The sequence below is a fragment of the Bos taurus genome, chromosome 10 (assembly GCF_002263795.3).
Source record: "Bos taurus isolate L1 Dominette 01449 registration number 42190680 breed Hereford chromosome 10, ARS-UCD2.0, whole genome shotgun sequence".
NCBI classification, from domain to species: Eukaryota; Metazoa; Chordata; class Mammalia; order Artiodactyla; family Bovidae; genus Bos; species Bos taurus.
The window spans coordinates 58,715,874-58,734,808 of NC_037337.1; the positions used below are offsets into that span (position 1 = coordinate 58,715,874).

At 40.9% G+C, this 18,935-nt stretch overlaps 1 pseudogene; it reads right to left on the minus strand.

Moving 5' to 3' along the window:
- Positions 1-3,777: 3,777 nt before the first annotated feature.
- On the minus strand, positions 3,778-4,142 carry LOC782641 (dynein light chain 1, cytoplasmic-like; annotated as a pseudogene).
- Positions 4,143-18,935: the final 14,793 nt, after the last annotated feature.

Genomic DNA, 18,935 nt, shown 5'->3' on the forward strand with positions numbered 1-18,935 from the left:
ATCTGGGTCATGAAGATCTTTTTTGTACAGTTCTTCTGTGACCTGTAGGGGGAGTGACCTTATTTAAGAAAACTGGAGTGATGCATTCCTATCACATGCTTTATTAAGGGCTTGCCTTGTGGCTCAGCTGGTAAAGAATCTGCGTGCAATGCGGGAGACCAGGGTTCAGTCCCTGGGTTGGGAAGATCCCCTGGAGAAGAGAAAGGCTACCCACTCCAGTGCCTGGAGAATTTTATGGACTGTATAGTCCATGGGGTGGCAAAGAGTCAGATACTACTGAGCCACTTTCACTTTATCATTATAAAAGATACTTAGTGTTTTCCTGAAAGGACTCAGTAATATTGATACCTTTCCTGATGATTTAGTTAGGAAACAGGAACCAGATTATAATTCTATTATAAATTTGTATTGAATTCTTCAAACATACAAGGCAAAAAGAGAGATACCATTTTTTGAGCACTTGGTTTGTAGTAAGTGTTCAATAATGGTCTTTTGATACTTTCACCAGTATTGTCCCTAGGCTTTATAGTGTCTCAGTGATACAGATGTCTTTGTTAAGCGAAATGTAATAACTTTTTGTTATTATTAAATTTGACTTGAAACACTTAAACACTTACGTAGCACTTATTCTATGCTAGGCCGTATCGTACGACTCTTTGCTACCCCATGGACTATAGCCCACTAGGCTCCTCTGTTCATGGGATTTCTAGGCAAGAATACTGTAGTGGGTTGCCATTTCCTTTTCCGGGGGATCTTCCCTACCCAGGGATTAAACCCAAATCTCTTCCATTTCCTGCATGAGCAGCTGGATTCTTTACCACTGTGTCACCTGGGAAGCCCCCCAGTAATAATGATTTTTTTTGTTATTATTATCAAATTTGACCAGAAACATTTCAACACTTATATAGCAGTTACTCTATTCTAGGCAGTATCCTAAGTATTTTATATTTAAAAATAAACACACATTAAAAAAAATTGAATTCCTAGGTATTAATTTACTTAATTCTTACAAAAACCCATGAGACAGGCACTACTATCACCTCCATTAAACAGATTAGAAAAGACAGGGTGTGGCATGGTTAATGTGCTCAAGGTCACATAATTAGCAAGTGGTAGATCTAGGATTGGAGAAGGCAACGGCACCCGACTCCAGTACTCTTGCCTGGAAAATCCCATGGGAGTGGAGCCTGGTAGGCTGCAGTCCACGGGGTCGAGAAGAGTTAGACACGACTGAGTGGCTTCACTTTCACTTTTCACTTTCATGCATTGGAGAAGGAAATGGCAACCCACTCCAGTGTCCTTGCCTGGAGAATCCCAGGGACGGGGGAGCCTGGTGGGGCTATGGGGTCGCACAGAGTCGGACACGACTGAAGCGACTTAGCAGCAGCAGCAGATCTAGGATTTGAACCTAGCATATTTCACTAGCTTCATGTGATGCTGCCTGCTACTTGGGATTTTGTTCATTAGAAACACCAGGGGAAAACTGCACCTCCTACTCAATCAGAATTTCTAGCAGTAGTGTCCATGATCTTGGATCTTAACCAACTTTCCAGGTGATGCTTCTACAATTAGCTCAATGTGAGTCCATGATTTCGTTGACAGTTTTGTTCTTTCCTTTGTTCTGTAATATAACAATATTCTTAGAGTTGATGGCACTTTAGAGTAGATGAAATACAAAAGATGTTTCTTTCATCTCTCAGAACTATCCTTTTTTACCTGATCAGTGAATGAGTTATGTATATACGTTCTTAGCAGACTCAGATTCTTATATAGAAAAAAACCAGAACGTGAATTACAAAGTGAAAAGAAATGTTGTGAACCCAGAAGACTAGATGGTAGTCCAGAATAAACCCTCACCTTCACCCCTTTCTGCCATATTATTCCAATTTTGTTGAAATTTTTGAAATATGGGTGGGATGGAGAAAATTGAAGGCAGAAATAACAACTGATTGAGCTGAAAGGTGTAGATAACTTATTATAAGGCTGGTGTGATTATCCCTGGGTGTTCAGTTCACCATACTGACTCCTTTTAGGGTTCAGGCAGGATCCTATCACATTCATATCATCAAGTTCTATGTAGTGAGACATTCTCAAACTAATATTACTTTGCTCACTTAGGCACAATTAATTCATAAACCCCTGCCAACATATTGATCAGGATCTAAAACTATTGAAAAATAAAACAAAAATAAGAAAAGTGTTCTAAAGCTAGCAAATGATCAATTACAACACAAACTCACTCAAAAATTAAAACAAAAAGTCAAAATCTGTTAGAAGCTAGTAATGCAGAGAAAAACATCTTATTGAAAGAGCAAAGTGTAGAAAAGCTGAATCCAGGTGTGATTTTGTAGCTTGAAAATGTCAAAAGGGGAATTCCCTGGTGGTCCAGTGGGTAGAAGGGACTTTCCTGGTGGGTCAGTGGTAAAGAACCTTCCTGCCAATGCAGGAAGATTCCCTGGAAAAGGAGATGGCAATCCACTGCAGTATTCTTGCTTGGAAAATCCCATAGACAGAAGAGCTTCGTAGATTATAGTCCATGGGATTGCAAGAGAGTTGAACATGACTTAGCGACTAAACAACAGCAATAACAACAATCAGTGGTTAGGACTCTGCGCTTTCACTGCAGGGAGCCCAGGTTTGATCCCTGGTTGGGGAACTAAGATCCTGTAAGCCAAGTGGCATGGTGCAAAAAAAGAGAAAAAAGAAAAATTGTCCCATTGGAATGATTAGCAACAAGCCAATGGCCAAAGCTCTGATAATTTTTAGTTTTATAAAAGTAATGTGATTTTGTTCTACAACTGAAAGAATTTTAGGGAATTATGGCTTTCTTAATTTAGACTTCTCCCTACAACTGTCCAGGTATTTAAAATTAAAAGCAATCTAATGTCTGCTATGAAAAAATATTTAGTAAAGTTACAATCTGAATAGTGTCTGTCTAAAATAAAATTGTATGGCCTGCTAGCTCTGGACTTGGTACTCCTTGTGTCTTCAGCTCAAATCAGTGAGAAAGTCACCCAGCCAACTGGAAATAAAGGAGTACTGAAGTGTAGAAGTACACCCACACATCCATGCTGGAGAGATGGGAGGAAACCTCTAGGTAAGAGGCAGTACAGGGGGAAAAGGAGCCAACTCAAGTAAAGAAAGGCTAATTGAGCAGAACCTCAGTTTAGGAGCCTGCAGAGATAATCATGGAGCCGCTCTTCAGTCTCTACGAGGTGCTTGGCCGTCTTTGAGAATGCTATGGATTTGTTGCTTCTTTTTTCTGTATGCTCTTCACACTTCTTTGTCTGATGCATATTCCATGACTCTGACAAGTTAGGATTGATCACATAAAACAGAAGGGCAGTCAGTTCAGTTCAGTCGCTCAGTCGTGTCTGACTCTTTGCGACCACATGGACTGCAGCATGCTAGGCCTTCCTGTCCATCACCAACTCCTGGAGTTTACTCAGACTCATATCCATTGAGTCGGTGATTCCATCCAACCATCTCATGCTCTGTCCTCCCCTTCTCCTCCTACCTTCAGTCTTTCCCACCATCAGGGTCTTTTCATTTTTTTTTCTTGTTTTTAACGCACACTTCTCCAACAGATTTATTTCTTTAAAGGAATGGATTTTGAAGAGAAAAAACATGGGGCAGAGAGGTATGGAATAGAAAATAAATACAAACGTAAGCTGTTTTACTAATTGCTTTATAACCACAAACTAGTACAGAGAATGTCCTGTACAAAATACAATAAAGGTTCAAAGATGGAGGTGTTCCCTTAGGCAAGGTGAAGACTTCAGTCTCTGGTATTTGGAATTTAGGCTGCAGTCCTTGTTTTTGGATGGATCACTGGGTGTATGGCACAGTCCATGCTTTTAACCAGATTTGAACAGGAGAATGGCCACTTGGCCCAGGTAGAAGTAGATGAAGTGTTTGGTTTCATGTGTCACATAACTACCGAAGTTCCTCCCCACAATTCAGTGACAGGTGGGGTTGTACTTCTTGTCAAATTCCTTCTTGATATGGGCCGAAATGTCCTTCTCTATATTATACTTTTCCAACGCCTGAGTAGCACACTCCACCGAGTCCTGTGGCATCTCCTCTGACATATCGGCATTCTTGGTAACGGCCTTTCGGTCACACATGGTTACCAAGGAGCAGGGGCTGGCTGACTGCAACGGTCTCCTGGGGGAGGGGCTGGCGAAGCTCACCACTGAAGCCCTGGCGCATCTCATTTCTTTGCATCAGGTGGCCAAAGTATTGGAGTTTCAGCTTCAGCATCAGTCCTTCCAATGAATATTCAGGACTGATTTCCTTTAGGATGGACTGGTTGGATCTCCTTGCAGTTCAAGGGACTCTCAAGAGTCTTATCCAACACCACAGTTCAAAAGCATCAGTTCTTCGGCACTCAGCTTTATTGTCCAACTCTCACATCCATACATGACTCCTGGAAAAAACCATAGCTTTGACTAGACAGTAATGTCTCTGTTTTTTAATATGCTGTCTAGGTTGCTTTTCTTCCAAGGAGCAAGTGTCTTTTAATTCACGGCTGTAGTCACCACCTACAGTGGTTTTGGTGCCCCCCAAAATAAAGTCTGTCACTGTTTCCCCATCTATTTGCCATGAAGTGATGGGACCAGATGTCATGATCTTAGTGTTCTGAATATTGAGTTTTAAGCCAACTTTTTCACTCTCCTCTTTCACTTTCATGATGAGGCTTTTTAGTTCTTTTTTGCTTTCTCCCATAATAGTGGTGTCGTCTGCATATCTGAGGTTACTGATATTTTCCCCAGGAATCTTGATTCTAGCTTGTGCTTCATCCAGTCCCAAGGAGAGTGTTTATAAACAGCATTAAGCAGGGACTTCCCTGGTGGTCCAGTGTACTCCCAGGACTGCACTCCCAATGCAGAGGGCACGGATTTGATACCTGGTCAGGAAACTAGATCCCATATCATGCAACTAAGAGTTCAAACGCCACAACTAAAGATCCTGAACGCTGCAGTTAAGATCAAAGATCCCTAGTGCCACAGCTAAGCCCTGGAGCAACCAAGTAAATAAATATAAATGGATAAATAAGTGAATGAAAGCCAGTTCCCTTATTATTATCCTTAAAAAAAAAATGGATAAAGCAGGTATTTCATGGACATCCAGAAAAGAAAAGGAAATGGGCCACACAGGATTAGCACTTGATGAAAGTACAAGGCCAGAGTCTATGAATTCCATTGGTAATGGTTCCTATTGCACTCTACTTTGTTTCCTGGTTCCCAGTAGCCCAGACTTTTGGGTTCATTTAGACATCATTGTTTGGCCTGCTCTTGTGTTCATGTCAGTTCTATATTTACAAGACCTTTGAAGTCCTATACCCATCATGATTCGGCTCTATGTCCCAAGTTTTCATTCCCAGCTCCAAGAATCTGATCTGCCCAGCCAGCCAGTATGTCAGTTCTAATTTGAATAGGTGAGGAACCCTGACCCAGCTAGCTGATGTAATTCTGCCTTTGTGGCAGTCATATGGGACAAGAGTCATCAGTTAATTTCCTTCTTTCAACAGAGAAGGTAGATGGAGACAATTTCAAAGAAGGGGTGTGGTTTAGATTGGCATCCCGAAATACGTCTATTATATTTGGCACAATTAATTATTACTATGTAGTTCCTATTACATAATTATTACTATGTAGTTCTTGCCTGGAGAATCCCAGGGGCGGGGAAGTCTGTTGGGCTGTCGTCTATGGGGTCTCACAGAGTCGGACACGACTGAATCGACTTAGCAGCAGCAGTTCCTATTACTATTATTGCTTTTGTGTGACTGTGTGGTTTTTGTTATTTTTTTCTTGCTTCATTAGACTCTCAGCTCCTAGAGGGCAAGATTTAGCACTGTGTGACCTCAGTGTTCTTTGGTTTCCTCATCTATAAAAAGGGATTTGTTGGGGCCCAGGGCAGGCTGCTTCAAAATACTCCTCAATGGCCTATTGATTATTTTTGAACTAAAGTTACTTAAGAAGTGATCAGTGCAGGAGGGACTTTGGTCCTCCTTTCTGTCTCCTGAAAGTAGGAAATAAATCTCTCATATGAAAGGTGCACTCTCTATTTCTGGAGTGTTGACTGAAAAAAAAAAAAAAGTATAGCCTGCAAGTTGGGAATTATATTTTATTTGGTCACCTTAGTGAGGACTGTAGCTGGGATGGCAGCCTCTCAGACAGCCCAAGGAATTGTTCTAAAGAGGTAAGAAAGGAACCAGGCTATATAGGGGTTCTTGCTCAAAACAAAACATGCAGTCAAACATCAAAAGACTACTGCTAATTACAAAAAAACAGCATCTCAAATTACTGATTTTAGTGCTTCTCTATGTAAAGGAAGATGTAAGAATCTGGACTTATTGAAATCATTCCTTAATATGCATCTTAACTGTCTAGGGCCTGTATTCAGTTTTTCTCCATCCTGAATTCCCCTCAGGGCGCACCATCAGGGCCAACTCCAGTGGCTGATGGCTTTAGGACCCACAACATCTTTTGTTTACTGAAATGGCAGGCAAGGTTGAATATGAACAAACCTTCTTACTTTTAATTTACTACCCCAAGCCCAAACTTTGTTTAGATGCTTCACTGATGAAGCATTCAAAGCCTGATTTATTTATTCTGTTAATTCCTCACAAATGTATTGTTTCTTTGTCTACAAAATATAAAATCTGCCTGCTTTGAGCACTTCTTAGGTCCTAGTTCTGGTGTTAGTGGTAAAGGAACACACTTGCCAATGAAGGATATGCAAGTGTTTTGGGTTCGATCCCTGGGTTGGGAAGATATCCTGGAGGAGATTGTGGCAACCCACTGCAGTATTCTTGCCTGGAGAATCCCATGGACAGAGGAGCCTGGCGGGCTCCAGTCCATAGGGTCACACAGAGTCAGACACGATCAAATTGACTTAGCACTTCTGTACACAAGAATTAAATTTGTTTCTTTTTCTCATGTTAATCTTTCTTGGGTCAATTTTATTATTAGTCTAGCCACAAGAACTCAAGAGGCAGGGTGGAAAATTTCCTCTCATTCACAGATTCATAAAAGTATCTAGGTCATTAGGTGCTTGTAAGGGTTAAAGATAATGTGCTCAGTAAATATTACCTATCAATATTCTCTCCTCTTCTTTGTAGCTTCTTCAGTTTCCCTGTTCCCAACATACAAATGGTGAGTGGCATTTAAAAATTTGTGTGTGTGTTTGTGTGGTTGGATTGAATTCTTTGGGAAATCACGAGTGGATTTTGCCTTAGGAATGAGTAGGATCACTTCTTTCTTAAGAAAATGCCAATTGTGCCTTTTCTTTCCCAGTTCTCTCACTGTTCCATTTTGGTGATATTGCAGATCAATTTTCCTCAATGATATAGCTCTTTTTTTTTGCCCTTTTTGACTGTGCCACACAGCATTAGTTTCCTGGCTAGGGATCAAACCCACACCCCCAGCATTGGAAGCCTGGAGTCTTAACCACTGGACTTTGAGAGAAGTCCTAACCATATAGCTCTTATATATTGTACGTAAATTATTTGCTTACATATGTTTAACATATGCTAAATAGGTTGCTCTGGGAAGATACTTTTCTGCCTTTGTGTCACATTTGTGTCTGTTAAAATCTTTGCTTGGAGCTTGGCACAAAGGAGCTCAGTATTGAACAAGTATCTGAAGATCTAGCTCTGAGCTCTTATTCTAGCAGGCCTGTAGACAGATATCCAAGTGATAAAGTGCCAAGAAACATTCAAGACTTGGAGATGGTCAAAAGAAATGATTGGATGTCCTTTCAGTAGAGTGTTGGGCATTGTCTGGGGGAAACTTAGGGATTATCTTATTCTATTTTGCTGATTCTTCTATTGACTAGACTATTTTAAAACTGTGAGAGTAGAAGTTAAATTTTAGGAAGCTAATAGCAATACAAATAATTCACGTTCCTAGCAATGCAAATGAATTTTACCAGGCAGAACATATAAATCTCTCAGTCAAAATGAACTTGCTTTAACATCTTTCTGGTTTTCTCATTAATGAATGAGTTGAATAAAATCTTTGGCACAATTTCATTTTGTATTTGCATGGGAATAGTGATTTTAAGTCTTTGAAAAAGTATACTTTAATAGAAATAATGTGATAAGTCCTGTAAAGGAGGCACAAAGACTGGGGAACACAATGTGGGATCAATTTATTTGCCATCACTGGGGAGGGAAGATTTCACCCAGGAGGGAACTTTTAAGCTGGAGTTTGAAAGAAGAGTTGAATTGAGGTGAAATTGTAGTTAGGAGAGAAGATGGAGGGAAAGAAAAACTGCAGTCAAAACAGAGTAGCTGTGGGGTCTGTTGAGGGAGTCCCCTTGGCTCCCAATGCTTAAGAGGCATTAAAAAAAAAAAAAAACTAGAGATATAAACCTTTATTTTACGACTTTGTCATAATTCATTTTTGAATGAGACATGTACTGCTGCTGCTAAGTCAGTTCAGTTGTGTCCGACTCTGTGCGATCCCATAGATGGCAGCCCACCAGGCTCCCCCGTCCCTGGGATTCTCCAGGCAAGGACACTGGAGTGGGTTGCCATTTCCTTCTCCAATGCATGAAAGTGAAAAGTGAAAAGTGAAAGTGAAGTCACTTAGTTGTATCCGACTCTTCTCGACCCCATGGACTGCAGCCTACCAGGCTCCTCCATCCATGGGATTTTCCAGGCAAGAGTACTGGAGTGGGGTGCCATTGTCTTCTCCGGAGACATGTACTGAGGACAGTTTAAAATACTGGGAAAGCGAGATGCTGAATATCTTCCAGCTAGGAGCAAAGATGTGGCCACTCTTGGGGCCTCAGGCAGCATGGATCAGATGCACCAGTGTTGTCCAACCCGTTTTACTTAGAGCCACCTCCTTTTTTGAGGGCCGTTAGTCCTCATTTCCTGCCAAATTTTCACAAGAGGCTTCCTGTTCTTCCAAATGAGCCTTAGAGCTCTCACTGGCTCTTCAACCACTTTTAAGATGTGGGGAGACCTTGGAGTTAGCCCTCCTGATACTGTGGTATCCCATGGAAGTCATCATCAGCTCTAGGATCAAAGGCCCAGTAGGGATTTGACCCCTTTAGGTATCACAACACATACTCTATGTAGATTTACTGGGGATTTAGAGCTTGTTGTTCAGTCCACAAGTCATGTACAACTCTGCAACCCCATGGACTGCAGCATGCCAGCTTTCTCTGATCTTCACTATCTCCCGGAGTTTGCTCGAATTCATGTTCATTGTGTGGACATGAGTTGGTGGTGCTAACTAACCATGTAATCTCTCTGCCACCCCCTTCTCCTTTTGCCTTCAATCTTTCCCAGCATTAGGGTCTTTTCCACTGAGTTGGCTCTTCGAATCAGGTGGCCAAAGTATTAGAGCTTCAGCTTCAGCTTCAGCATCAGCCCTTCCAATGAATATTTAGGCTTGATTTCCTTTAGGATTGACTGGTTTGATCTCCTTGCAGTCCAGGGGACACCCAAGAGTCTTTTTCAACACCACAATCAGGACTTATTCAGGATTTAGAACTGAAATGCTTGTCTTCTTAACAAATTTAGACATATTTTCATTCATATTTGAAATTTTGTGTGTATGTGTACAAATTATTATATTTTAAAAATAGTGAAATATATCCCACAACCCCTTATTCTTATTGAAAATTTAATTCTGCAATAGGAAAACTGCCACAGATTAACTACATAATGTTAATCATGAGCATGGTTTCCTAATTAAATCTATTAATAGACTTAAATGCCATCATTTATATTTTTTCTCAATATAAAAAGAAATACATGTGTTCATTGTGGAAAAATTGGAAAAAAATGGGCAAAAAGATTAAAATTAAACTTGTTTTTAATAATTCTACCAACTAGACACAAGAACTGTTAACATACCTTTCAGGATTTTTTCTTTGTTCACACAGAGAGTTTGTTTTTTTTTAATTTATAAGAAAATGGCTACTTCTGTCTTTCAATTTTAAAAATCAAAGTGAAATTCACACAACATAAAGTTAGCCATTTAAAAGTGAGCAGGTCTGGGGATCTTGTTGCAAAACATTTTCATCACTGCAAAAAGGGATCTGGTACCCATTAAACAGTTACTCCCCATTCCATCCACTCCCACCCTCTGGCTACTGCCAATCTGTTTCCCGAATCTCTGGATTTACCCATTCTGGCTACTTCATATAAACAGAATCATACAATATGTGACCTTCTGAGTCTGTCGTCTTTCCCCGAACATACGTTTTCTGAGGTTCAGCACATTACAGCATGTATCAGTACTTCATGCCTCATTGTGGCTGAATAGCATTTGAGTGGATGTATATATCACAGCTTATCCATTCCTTTGTTGGTGGATGGCTATTTCTTTTTACAATCTGCTTGTTAAAGTACATAATAAAACTTTAATACATCCTGAACATTTGTCCTTGAACAGTTTTTACAGTCTTGCTCCACAAGAGGTCACAGGAACATGCCTATACAAATGCAACATTTAGAAATAGATTAAAAGAAGAGTTAAGTCAGAACTTCGGATTTTGGGTTACTACCTCATGCATATCAGTACACCCCCACACTGGCAAACACACACTGTGATTACCATCACCATTAGAGCCAGACCCTCCTGAGTTTCCTTTTTTGTTTCTGCCTTCAGATATGAATTCTTTCTTGAAGGAGGGGATATTATGAGGAAGTGCTGATTCCTGTTCACTGTCACCTCTCTTGAGGGATGTGGTGTTAAGAGGCCCAGTCTTTTAATCATCTTGGCCTGTCCCTAAGAGTGCTGTACTTGGTGGTCTCAATACCCTCGTGCCTAGCTATTTTCATGATTGTATTCTTTTCCAGCAAACAGAAGAACATACTCAGTTCATTTCATTCTCTAACTCTAGGACCAGATTAGTCCCTATTTAGACACCTATTACTGTCTATTTAAACATTTATTTTCTCAAGCCCCATGCCAGCAAACTCAATTCATTTCTCCAGAGGCATGGAATGGTCTGTGTATGCCTCAGCAGGCCACACCTAAGTTTTGCTAACTAATTTCAACTATTGTTCCTCATCTCAAAGCCACTGGCCTTTAGCCCCACAACCACTATCTGTCCCTCCCCAATGGATGGGGTATTTTGTTTTCTGGGGTCTTGGAAAGATATGTGAGCTCTAAAGTATTTGTCAAATTTTTACTAACTCAATTTACATAATGTACCCCCAATCCAGCTAATAACTACTTGGCTTAATAAACATTTCTTGAGTTCCTACTGTGTTCTAGGCACTCTGCCAGGCTTTAGGAACTAAAAAAAAGAGCTAAAAATATGAGTTAGGATTTGAAACGATTCTAACAGCATTCACAAAAAATAGTGGCTTAAACAAGACTATCTTTATTTCTCTCTCATGTAAAAATCCAGATGTGGAAAGATGGCTCCACAGTTGTCTGGGACTCAGAGGAAAGTGTCCAAACTTTCTACTCTGCCATCCTTGGGGTTGAGCCTCATCCACATGTGCCAAAACAGAGCTCCAGCCATTGCATCTATATTCTAGAGAAACAGGAGGGAAGGAGGAAGGAGAAGGCATCAAGGCTATGATGACTACCTTGTAAGGAAAATTTCCAGAAACTGTTGTATATCTCGTCTTCAGTTTGTTGTTGTTCAATTGTTCAGTCGTGTCTGACTCTTTGCAACCCCATGGACTGTAGCACACCAGGCTTCCCTGTCCTTCACCATTTCCTGGGGTTTGCTCAAACTCACGTTCATTGAGTTGGTGATGCCATCCAACCATCTCATCCTCTCTTGTCCCCTTCTCCGTTTGCCTTCAGTCTTTCCCAGCATCAGGGTCTTTTCCAATGAATTGGCTCTTCACACCAGGTGGCCAAAGTATTAGAGCTTCAGCATTAGCATCAGTCCTTCCAATGAATAGTCGGGGTTGATTTATTTTAGGATTGACTGGTTTGATCTCCTTGCTGTTGATGGGACTCTCAATTGTATTTTCCCACAACGCAGATGGAAAGCATCAATCCTTTGGTGCTCACTCAGCCTTCTTTATGGTCCAGCTCTCACAACCATATGACTACTGGGAAAACCACAGCTTTGACTATATGAAACTTTGTAGGCAAAGTGATGTCTTTGCTTTTTAATATGCTGTCTAGGTTTGTCATAGTTTTTCTTTCAAGTACCAAGTGTCTTTTAATTTTGTGGCTGCAGTCACAGCCAATAGTGATTTTGGAGCTCAAGAAAATGAAGTCACTATTTCCATTGTTTTCCCATCTATTTGCCATGAAGTAATGGGACCTGATGACATAATCTTCATTTTTTGAATGTTGAGTTTTAAGCCAGCTTTTTCACTCTCCTTTTTCAACTTCATCAAGAAGCTCTTCAATTCTTCTTCACTTTCTGCCATGAGGGTTGTGTCATCTGCATATCTGAAGTTATTTATATTTCTCCCAGCAATCTTGATTCCAGCTTGTGCTTCATCCAGCCCAGCATTTCACATGATGTATTCTGCATATAAGTTAAATAATCAGGGTGACAATATACAGCCTTGACGTAGTCCTTTTCCAATTTGGAACCAGTCCATTGTTCCATGTCTGGTTCTAACTGTTGCTTCTTGACCTGCATACAGGTTCTGGTGGAGGTAGGTAAGGTGGTCTGGTATTCCCATTTCTTTAAGAATTTTCCACAGCTTATTGTGATCCACACAGTCAAAGGCTTTCACTTAGTCAATGAAGCAGCTGTTTTTCTGGAATTCCTTTGCTTTTTCTATGATCCAGCAGATGTTGGCAATTTGATTTCTAGTTCCTCTGCCTTTTCTAGATCCTGCTTGAACATCTGGAAGTTCTCGGTTCATGTACTGTTGAAGCCTCAGTCAGTCAGTTCAGTCGCTCAGTCGTGTCCGACTCTTTGCGACCCCATGAATCACAGCACGCCAGGCCTCCCTGTCCATCACTAACTCCCAGAGTTCACTCAGACTCACATCCATTGAGTCAGTGATGCCATCCAGTCATCTCATCCTCTGTTGTCCCCTTCTCTTCTTGCCCCCAATCCCTCCCAGCATCAGAGTCTTTTCCAATGAGTCAACTCTTCGAATGAGGTGGCCAAAGTACTGGAGTTTCAGCTTTAGCATCATTCCTTCCAAAGAAATCCCAGGGCTGATCTCCTTCAGAATGGACTGGTTGGATCTCCTTGCAGTCCAAGGGACTCTCAAGAGTCTTCTCCAACACCACAGTTCAAAAGCATCAATTCTTCAGTGCTCAGCTTTCTTTACAGTCCAACTCTCACATCCATACATGACCACTGGAAAAACCATAGCCTTGACTAGATGGACCTTTGTTGGCAAAGTAATGTCTCTGCTTTTCAATACACTATCTAGGTTGGTCATAAATTTTCTTCCAAGGAGTAAGCGTCTTTTAATTTCATGGCTGCAGTCGCCATTTGCAGTGATTTTGGAGCCCAGAAAAATAAAAGTCTGACACTGTTTCCACTGTTTCCCCATCTATTTCCCATGAAGTGATGGGACCAGATGCCATGATCTTCGTTTTCTGAATGTTGTCTGAATATTTGAAATCCTGAAAGATGATGCTGTGAAAGTGCTGCACTCAATATGCCAGCAAATTTGGAAAACTCAGCAGTGGCCACAGAACTGGAAAAGGTCACTTTTCATTTCAATCCCAAAGAAAGGCAATGCCAAAGAATGCTCAAACTACTGCACATTTGCACTCATCTCACACGCTGGTAAAGTAATGCTCAAAATTCTCCAAGCCAGGCTTCAGCAATACGTGAACTGTGAACTTCCAGATGTTCAAGCTGGTTTTAGAAAAGGCAGAGGAACCAGAGATCAAATTGCCAACATCTGCTGGATCATAGAAAAAGCAAGAGAGTTCCAGAAAAATATCTATTTCTGCTTTATTGACTATGCCAAAGCCTTTGACTATGTAGATCACAATAAACTGTGGAAAATTCTGAAAGAGATGGGAATACCAGACCACCTGACCTGCCTCTTGAGAAACCTGTATGCAGGTCAGGAAGCAACAGTTAGAACTGGACATGGAACAACAGGCTGGTTCCAAATAGGAAAAGGAGTCCATCAAGGCTTTATATTGTCACCCCACTTGTTTAACTTATATGCAGAGTACATCATGAGAAATGCTGGGCTGGAAGAAGCACAAGCTGGAATCTAGATTGCCGGGAGAAATATCAGTAACCTCAGATATGCAGATGACACCACCCTTATGGCAGAAAGTGAAGAGGAACTAAAAAGCCTTTTGATGGAAGTGAAAGAGGAGAGTGAAAAAGCTGGCTTAAAAGTTGAAGCCTAGCTGGAAGGATTTTGAGCATTACTTTGTGAGCCTGTGAAATGAGTGCAATTGTGCGACAGTTTGTCTTCAGTTAATATCCTGTTTGTCAGAACTTTGCCACATGACCAAATAGCAAGGTAGCAGGCTGGGAGATGTGGGCATCTATTTTCCAGGTAAAATGTGGGATTCTAGTGAGGAGAAAACAAATAATGGTGAAGGCACTCAGCCATTTTGTCATCAAGACACAGGCCCTGCCCTCTGGACAGATAAGGGAAGGGTTGGAGTGCATGACAGAGGGATCCAATTCACTCTGGGCACAGCTCTCCAGAGACGAACTAGAGCAAACTTCAGGAGATAGGGAAGGACAGGGAAGCCTGGCATGCTGCAGTCCATGGGGTCACAGAGTCAGACACGACTTGGTGATTAAACAACAACTGAGAAGGGAGAATAGAAACTAGTCAGGCAAAGGGTGTGGTGGACACGATGGTGACTGTGGTGACGGAGTTTCTAGATGGGAGTGGTAGCCAGTTTCTAGGCTAGACAAATCCAAGGAATTAGTAAACTGTCAGTGTGGTTGCAACATATACTTAGAGTTCAGAGTATCAAAAAATGAAACTAGAAAGATAAGCAGGGGTCAGTTCATGTCATGTCTGGTGTATTTTACATAGCAATTATTTAATTGGCAAAAACTAAAACCAAAAATATTAGTTTCCCTGTAAACTCTCACTTAAATGAGTTTATGAAACATTGATATTTAAGGAAATAAGTTTTGTTTATAGAGCATTTTATTATTCAGAGTAGAATCAGTTTCTGCAAAGAAATGAACCATTTACTATAATTCCTCTAAGATGATGTGTCTTCTCAGATCCTAGCAACAAAAGAATCCAAGTAGATAAAAATTTACCTTATTCAGCTGCTTATAAGATTCATCCCTACTCTTCAAAACAGTGTTTAAAAATTGCCCTGTGTTTAATGTGGGGCTAGTGGTAAAGGACCCACCTGCCAGTTCAGGAGATGCAAGGGACTCGGGTTTGATCCCTGGGTCAGAAAATCCCCTGGATGTGGGGGCATGGCAACCCACTCCAGTATTCTTGCCTGGAGAGTCCCATGGAGTCCCATGGAGAGCCTGGCAGGCTATAGTTCATACTGTCGAAAAGAGTTGGACATGACTGAAGGGACTTAGCACACATGCACTGTGTTCAATGTACCCATATTAGAGATAAAAGGCTGAAAGCATAAGATATGAGTAAATAACTAATATTCTGAGATACAGGCACCAAGAAGACAATAATTTGATGCTGCCTGGGCTTCCCAGGTGGCATTAGTGGTAAAGAACTTGACTGCCAATACAGGAGACGTGAGTTGTGAGTTTGATCCCTGGTTTGGAAAGATCACCTGGAGAAGGGCTTGGCAACCCACATAAGTTTTCTTGCTTGAAGAATCCCATGGACAGAGAAGCCTGGCAGGCTACAGTTCATTGCATCTGTAATGGGGAGTCAGGGCATGCATTGCTATCCACCAAAGAAAATAGCATCTTAAAGTGTGAGACATCTGTAAGAAAACTGTAAGGTCTCCACAACTAGAGTAAACATTTAAAAATATGGGTATCAGACCCCTCAAACAAATGGACTTACTTGGCAAATTCAATATTTAAAACATACAGATAGTTCACCAATAAAGAACTGATAATAGGACTTCCCTGGTGGTTCAGTGGTTGAGAATCTGCCTGCCAATGCAGGGGACATGGGTTCAATCCCTGGTCCAGGAAGATTCCACATGCCACTGAGCAACTAAGCCCGTGCGCTCTGTGTTCCGCAGCAAGAGAAGCCACTGCAGTGAGAAGCCCTTGCACTGCAACTAGAGAAAGCCCCTGGTGCAGCAATAAAGACCCAGTTCAGCAACAACAACAACAAAGAACTGATAACAGACATATTAAAGATCAGCATTATAACACTAGGCTTACAAGTAGAAATTCCAGTTACCTCTGTAGGTAAGAATAAGAATGACAGAAATGATGCCCTCTAATGTTTGAAGAGGAAATCCTTGAGTTCCATGGCATGGTAGTCAGCCCCCAAGGTGGCACCCAGTGATTCTCATTTCCTGGTATTCACTGTTTTGGAAAATATTCTCCCACACTAGATCATGGCTCGCCTGTGTTTCTAATAAAATATGGTGGAAGTGATGGTGTGTAACTTCTGAGGCCAGGTTATAAAAGACATTGCAGTTTCCTCCTTGGTCTCTCTCGGATCACTGGTTCTTGGGGAAGCCAGCTGCTATGGAGTGGACAATGCTATGGGGAGGACCGCATAGCCAAGAACTGAAGCTCCCCCGCCCTGCAACCACGGAGCCACCAGGATCAGACTGCCAGCCATCAGAGTGTGCTGTCTTGGAAAAGGGTCCTTCAGTTTCAGTCAAGCCTTCAGATGACTGTAGCCCTGGCTGACACTTCTTTTTTAGGATAGCTTTATGAGCCTACAGTTTATTTATAATAAAATTTACTCATTTTAAGTGTACAATTCAATGATGTCTAGTAAATTTACAGAGTTGCGCAACCATGACCACAGTCTATTTTTAGGATATTTTTGTTACACGCAAAGAAACCCCATGCTCATTAGCAGTTACTTCCCATTCCACCACCAGCCCCAGGCAACCATGAATCTTCTTTCTATGTCTATAGATTTGCCTTTTCAGAAAACGTAATCAAAATGAATCATGCAATATATGGCCTTTGTGTCTAGCTTCTTTTATTATCTGGCTGACATTTGGAGACACTCCAAGAACTAGAACCTCCCAACTAAGCCACTAATGAATTATTGAGGCACAGAAACTGTGTGTTTATTGTTGATTTTAGCCACTAAGTTTTGGGGTAATTTGTTACACAGTAACGGGTAGCTCGGAGAAGGCAATGGCACCCCACTCCAGTACTCTTGCCTGGAAAATCCCATGGATGGAGGAGCCTGGTAGGCTGCTGTCCATGGGGTCGCTAAGAGTTGAACACGACTGAGTGACATCACTTTCACTTTCACTTTCACTTTCATGCATTGGAGAAGGAAATGGTAACTCACTCCAGTGTTCTTGCCTGGAGAATCCCCGGGGGGCGGGGCGGGGAGGGCGGGGAGCCTGGTGGGCTGCCGCCTATGGGGTCACACAGAGTCAGACATGACTGAAATGACTTAGCAGCAGCAGCAGCAATGGGTAGCTAGTGCACAAGAGTATGCGATTACTGCTGGGAAACTACCTCAGACGGCCAATGTTCCATTAAACCCTAAAGGTACAATATTTTTATTATTAAAATGTGTTGACTTATAGTTATGAAATAAATAATCATGGAAATGCAATGTACAGCATAGTGACTATAGTTAATAATACTATATTGCATATTTGAAGTTGCTAAGGGAAGAGGTCTTAAAAGTTCTCATCAAAAGAAAAAGAATTTTTGTAACTATGTGAAGCCATGGATATTAGCTAGACTTATTGTGGTGATCACTTACAATATGTATAAGTATCAAATTCTTATGTTGTGTACCTGAAACTAATATGTCAATTATACTTTAATAAAAAACAAAACAAAACAAAACTTGTGGACATGAGAAGCCATAACTTACAGCTGTATTGAAATATTGTTAATGTTACAAAACTGATACTTTTTCTAATTTTTTTTTTTTAAGTAATTACCAGATCAGAATAAGAATCCCCACTTTATTTTCAGGTCCATGCAAAAGGTTGATGAACTAGGAAGAAATGACTGTAGACAGTTAAATGTAGTAAAGCTGTCCTAGTGGGTGGGCTACTAAGGAAACTTGCCATATTAGTCTGGAATGAGTTTTGATTGATCAGATTGGACAACAAAAGGCTTGGCTGTGATTCCAGGAGACTTAACTAACCAGTTCCGAGTTTAAGGTGTTGCTTTGCTATCATGAAGTCATTTAAAGGATTTGTGAAGGAAGAGTGGTATAGGTGGATGCAGCCTTCAGATTTTCAGTTGATACCAAAAGGAAGAAGGAAGAGGTCTCTAATCTCACAACTGTGTGACTGGGCCAAACCCTCATGGGATGTTGTAAAACGAGAGCCAATAGTGAAATGATTTAAATACTGTGAAATTAAAAATGCTCTTGACAATCTGAGTAAAAGTTTTTGTTTGATAATGGTTTTGACTCTTTTTTTGGGGGTAGGGGGGCACACTGCACAACTTGTGGGATCTTAGTTCTCTGACCAGGGACTGAACCTAGGCCTTGGCAGTGAAAGCCATGAGTCCTGACCACTCACTGGACTGCCAGGGAACTCCTTGACTCAGTCTCTAATGCAGTGAAAGCTGATGATTAAGAGATTCATCTAAAGTCCAGTAGCAGCAATGGTTTTCAAGCTTCAGAAATGTTTCTTTAAGTTTTGAGGGTGAAGATTAAAAATCTTTATGACACTTAGAAACTGTTCGTTTCTTAGTACATAGCTATCATTCACTAAAACCCTAGCTTCTATAACACATATTCATTTTCCCTGTTATTCAACATGTATTACTGTTTAGTAAAATATTTGCCTTATGTATGAACATAATGTTGGGATTCCTTCAAACCTATTAATCTGCTTATATTTTGTTCCAGTTTTTACAGAAATGTTTGTCTACACATATTACACCTTCTTTAAAGGAATTTATTTAAATTTACTGTATTTAAC